Genomic DNA, 6,129 nt, shown 5'->3' on the forward strand with positions numbered 1-6,129 from the left:
TTAACATACAGTGAAAAGTATTGTTTCTTGCGTGCTATACAGACAAAACATACCGTTCATAGAGAAGGAAATGAGAGTGTGCAGAATGTAGTGTTACAGCCATAGCGAGGGTGTCGAGAAAGATCAACTTAACGCAAGGTAAGTCCATTCAAAAGTCTGACAGCAGCAGGGAAGAAGCTATTCTTGAGTTGGTTGGTACGTGATCTCAGACTTTTGTATCTTTTTCCCGAAGGAAGAAGGTGAAAGAGAGAATGTCGGGGGACGTGGAGTCCTTAATTATGCTGGCTGCTTTGCCGAGGCAGCGGGAAGTGTAGACAGAGTCAGTGGATGGGAGGCTGTTTGTGTGATGGATTGGGCACATTCACAACCTTTTGTAGTTCCTTGCAGTCTTGGGCAGAGCAGGAGCCATACCAAGCTGTGATACAACCAGAAAGAATGCTTTCTATGGTACATCTGTAAAAGTTGGTGAGAGTCGTAGTTGACATGCCAAATTTCCTTAGTCTTCTGAGGAAGTAGAGGTGTTGGTGGGCTTTCTTAACTATAGTGTCGGCATGGGGGGGGGGGGCGGGGCGGGAGGGGGGGGGGGACCAGGACAGATAGTTGGTGGTCTGCACACCTAAAAACTTGAAGCTCTCGACCCTTTCTACTTCATCCCCGTTGATGTAGTCAGGGGCAATTTCTCCTCTACGCTTCCTGAAGACGATGACAATCTCCTTCGTTTTGTTGACATTGCGGGAGAGATTATTGTTGCCGCACCAGTTCACCAGATTATCTACCTCATTCCTGTACTCTGTCTCATCATTGTTTGAGATCCGACCCACTCTAGTGGTGTCGTCAGCAAACTTGAAAATCGAATTGAAGGGGAATTTGGTCACACAGTCATAGGTGTATAAGGAGTGTAGTCAGGGGCTGAGAAAACAGCCTTGTGGGGCACTGGTGATGAGGATGATTGTGGAGGAGGTATTGTTGTCTATCCTTCGAGATTGTGGTCTGTGAGTTAGGAAGTTCAGGATCCAGTCACAGAGGAAGTGCCGAGACCCAGACCACAGAGTTCGGAGATGAGTTTTGTGGGAATTATAGTATTGAAGGTTGAGCTGTAGTCAATAAATAGGACTGTGTCCTTGTTATCGAGGTGATCCAGGGTTGAATGCAAGGCCAGGGAAATGCCATCTGCTGTGGACCTGTTGTGGCAGTAGGCAACTGTAGTGGATCCAGGTAGGATCCCTGGGGTGATGCTCAGTGAGTTCAGGAGGATGGAGTCAGAGGGAATGGAGCAGGGAGAGAGGATCCCTGGGGTGATGCTCAGTGAGTTCAGGGAGATGGAGTCAGAGGGAATGGAGCAGGGAGAGAGGATCCCTGGGGTGATGCTCAGTGAGTTCAGGGGGATGGAGGCAGAGGGAATGGAGCAGGGAGAGACGATTCCTTGGAGTGATGCTTAGTGAGTTCATGGGAATGGAGTCAGAGGGAATGGAGCAGGGAGACAGGATCCCTGGGGTGATGCTCAGTGAGTTCAGAGCGATGTTGTTAGAGGGGATGGAGCAGGGAGAAGGATCCTTGGGGTGATGTTCAGTGAGTTCACGGAGATGGTCTGAGGGAATGGACCTTATTAGGGATAATACGTAATTGTAAAAGGAGTCGGGGACATTGTTAATTGGTACAAAAAATAAAGCTTGATGAGCTCCATTATCTGGGAGCTTTTCCCTTATTTTCTGCTTACTTGTTGTTTGGATGGACATGGCGTCTGGAAATTTCCACGTCCCGTCCCCCCCCCCCCCCCCCCCCCTCCCCCCCCCCCACCCCCGTCCCCCCCCCCCCCCCACCCCCGTCCCCCCCCCTCCCCCCCTCACACCCCCACACCCAACGAGTATATCTCACAGGCCCAAATTCTAGTAATTATTTGGGAATGTGTACTCGATTTTATGCTTGTGTGAATAATGTTCCAGTCACTCAGTGTCACTCCATGGTCTTTACCCCACTGTTCTCTCCGTGTTTTATATCTAGCCTGTGGCGTACCAGCCTTGGAATTACTTGATCAGACAATTGGGAGAGAGATTTACTCTGGTAACCAACGCTGCAGCAGTAGTGTTCGGCGGGGCAGGGAAAAGACGTTTCCTTCTCCCATATACTGCGCTGTACCGGCCTCTGATGAAGCAGAGCCTTTGTAGTTTTAGAATTACCTGACACGTTATAGTGACAGATCAGTTTATAACCGGGGTCCTCACACTGTTCAATCATTCTGTCTCTCGAGTTTATCATTAAAAAGGCAGGGCTGGAGGTGTATTTACACAAATGTGTCACTGAGTGGCGCAGTGACTCACTGAAGGGTCTTGAGTTCAAACACATCCCAGACAGGACTGGAGAAATACCTGCCAGGGAAAGGGGGAAAACCGTATACTCGGGAAAATGGAGTAGTGTACATGGGCTTGGAAGAACGGAATTAAGCAAAGTCAGAGTTGGTTAATTTTGCATTCAATATTTATTTTTTAAAACTCAGAATATTTTACAGGAGAATTCATTTTAAAGTTAACAAAAGTGAATATGACCTTTTAACTTCACATTGAGATCAGAAGACTGAGGGACGACCTTATTGAGGTGTTCAAGATTATGAGGGACATGGACAGAGTGGATAAGGAGCAGTTCTCCCCTTTGTTGAAGGTTCAGTCAGGAGGGGACAGAGGTTCAAGGTGAGGGTCAGGAGGTTAAGGGGGGATGTGAAGAAAAACTTCCTTACCCAGAGGTTGGTGACGGTCTGGAATGTGCTGCCTGGGAGGGTGGTAGAGGTGGGTTACCTCACATCCTTTCAAAAGTAGACTGAGATTATACTCATTGGCATTGAGAAAAATGAGGGGTATCTTATACAAACATATAGGATTATGAAGGAAATAGACAAGATAGAAGCAGGGATGTTGTTTTCACTGGCGGGTAAAACCAGAACTAAGAACAAAGAGCAAAGAAAATTACAGCACAGGAACAGGCCCTTCGGCCCTCCAAGCCTGCACCGATCTTGCTGTCCGACTGAACTAAAACTCCTTCCCTTCCGGGGACCATATTCTTTTATTCCCATCTTATTCATGTACTTGTCAAGATGCCCCTTAAATGTCACAATCGTATCTGCTTCCAATACCTCCCCCGGCAGCGAGTTCCAGGCACCCACCACCCTCTGTGTAAAACACTTGCCTCGTACATCTCCGTTAAACCTTGCCCATCTCCATAAACCAATGCCCCTAGTAACTGGCTCTTCCACCCTGGGAACAAGCTTCAAACTATCCACTCTGTTCATAATCTTGCAGACTTCCATCAGGTCGCCCCTCAACCTCTGGTGTTCCAGTGAGAATAAACCACGTTTCTCCAACTTCTCCTCATAGCGAATGCCCTCCAGGCCAGGCAACATCGTGGGAAATCTTTTCTGTACCCTCTCCAAAGCCTCCACATGCTTCTGGTAGTGTGGCGACCAGAATTGAACACTATATGCCAAGTGTGGCCTGACTAAGGTTCTATAAAGCTGCAACATGACTTGCCAATTTTTAAACTCAGTCTGATGAAGGCAAGCATGCCGTATACCTTCTTGACTACCTTCTCCATCTGCGTTGCCACTCTCAATGATCTGTGTACCTGTACACCCAGATCCCTCTGCCTATCAATACTCTTAAGGGTTCTGCCATTTGCTGTACATTTCCTATCTGTATTAGACCTTGCAAAATGCATTACCTAATATTTGTCCGGATTAAACTCCATCTACCATCTCTCCGCCCAAGTCTCCAACCGATCTATATGCTGCTGTATCCTCTGATGGTCCTCATCACTATCTGCATATCCACCAACCTTGGTGCCGTCCGCAAACTTACTAATTAAACCAGTTAAATTTTCCTCCGAATCATTTATATATGTTGCAAACCGCAAAGGTCCCGGCACTGATTCCTGAGGAACGCCACTTGTCACAGCCCTCCATTCAGAAACACACCCTTCCACTGCTACACTCTGTCTTCTATGACCGAGCCAGTTCTGTATCCACCTTGCCAGCTCACCACTGATCCCATGCGACTTCAGCTTCTGCACATGTCTGTCATGAGGGACCTACTGAATTCCACGTAGACTACATCCACTGCCCTACCCCATCCGACGAGGGCACTTAGCCTCAAAATAAGGGGGAACAGATTTAGGACTAAGTTGAGGAGGAACTTCTTCACCAATAGGGTTGTGAATCTGTGGAATTCCCTGCCCAGTGAAGCAGTTGAGGCTACCTCATTGAATGTCTTCAAGGCAAAGGGAGATAGATTTTTGAACAGTAAAGGAATTAAGGGTGATGTTGAGCTGAGTCCACGTAAGGATCAGCCATGATCTTATTGAATGGCGGAGCAGGCTGGAGGGGCCAAATAGCCTCCTCCTGCTGCTATCTTCTATTTCAATTTCCAAAACCCACCAAAGTCACCACTGTGGCTTCTGTGAAACTTACAAGGTAACACACAGCAGGCATTCATCACGGAGAGCAACTGACACAAATCATTTACGAAACTCTATCATGTCGCTTCTCTTTCTGTTTCTGTCGCTGCCTTTCTTCCAGCTCCTTCTGGCTGTCCAGCTCCCAGGGCCAATTAGCTGCTTGATCCAAACACAGACAGTTGGTGAACACGAGATTTACCTGGAAAGCAGGGAAAGCGAATGTATGACACACGGCATTGAGAGGAGATGGAGTTTAGAGATGACAGTACAAACAGACAAAGATATTTCATCATCCTGATCCAGTTACTTGATTGCAGGAATGTACGCAATGCGAATTATCCACTGTCACACCCTCCTTCCAGCCTTGAGCACGGAGTTAGGTTTTGAAGCGTTTGAAGTCTTGCCACAGTTACTCACCGTTTTGTTGAGACCACATTTGGAATAGTGTGTGCAGTTTGGATTTCTGCATTTTAGACAGAATAAAAGCAAATACTGAGGATGCTGAAACCTGAATCAAAAGCAGAAAATGCTGGAAAACCTCAACAGCTTTAACGAGAAAGAATGGATAGCATTGAAAAACTGCAGGGATTCTATCATTCTATGGGTTCGATAGGGTGGATGCTGAGACATTATTTTCCCTGGTACGGGAATCTAAAACACGGGGCACAATCTCAGGATAAGGCGCTGATGATTTCGGACTGAGATGAGGAAAAATTTCTTCACTCAAAGAGTAGTGAATATTGGGAATTCTCTACGCCAGGGGGCTGGAGATGCTCCATCATTGAAAACATTGCAGTCTGGCTTGGACAGATTTATGATCTATCCAGGAATGAATGGAAGCAGGGATATGGAACTGGAACAAATGCTCAGCCACAAATTCATGTTTCGATTGTAATTGTTAAGTTTAATGGTCGCATGTATATAATGTTGTATATAATTTGTTTGAAGTCAATCGTCATTAAGTAATGTTGCTAATACCAGATAACAGTACAGCCGGTAACAATTGAGAGCTATTTTTTATTGACGCCCACGGACCCATTGCCAACCCGCAACTGTTTACCTATGAATGCAGATGGTGAGAAAATCGTAAACTTCTGTCCCTGGGTGGTCTCGGACAACCAGCCTTTCAGTTAATAGCCGAACGCGCTGACCAATTGCGCCACAGAGACTGTGACCAGAGACCATAAATATATTCTAAACTAGCGTGTCAATGATCACAATTCTATTTCTGCAAAACCTGTTCCAGAACTGCTGCGTGACCGCACTGTTGACAATTCTATACAACTCACTTTGGTTCCGTTGATCCCGCAGCATCGCTGTAGCGTATTGGTTATTCCCTTTCTCCTATGAACGTGCAGGTAAAATGAATCCATGTCTCTTATCACAGGGAGGAATTCATCGGGAGGGAAGGGAACTGACCACTCGTAGCCCAACGATCCAATACTTTCCACTCAATCATCAATAACACCATTCACATCTGCACCTCCTTCCAAATATTGTGATCCATTTCCCTCACGATTTGTTCCAAGATTTAATATTTTCCTTGTTTTCCCCTCATTTTGACACAAGATTCGCTTCAATATATAACACAAATGGAATTGCAAACCTGAGGGCTAACCGTGGGAAACAAGTCTCTGGGTAACACAAATCCCATGGTGCTCACTTCCAGATTCACAACACTCAGTTTTT

At 46.4% G+C, this 6,129-nt stretch overlaps 1 non-coding gene across 1 annotated transcript; it reads right to left on the reverse strand.

Annotated features, from left to right (window-relative positions):
- Positions 1–5,535: 5,535 nt before the first annotated feature.
- Positions 5,536–5,609, reverse strand: trnan-auu (transfer RNA asparagine (anticodon AUU)). Its single transcript has one exon. It is a non-coding gene; the product is annotated as a tRNA-Asn (tRNA).
- Between the last annotated feature and the right edge of the window lie 520 nt (positions 5,610–6,129).

The sequence above is a fragment of the Mustelus asterias genome, unplaced genomic scaffold (assembly GCF_964213995.1).
Source record: "Mustelus asterias unplaced genomic scaffold, sMusAst1.hap1.1 HAP1_SCAFFOLD_3212, whole genome shotgun sequence".
NCBI classification, from domain to species: Eukaryota; Metazoa; Chordata; class Chondrichthyes; order Carcharhiniformes; family Triakidae; genus Mustelus; species Mustelus asterias.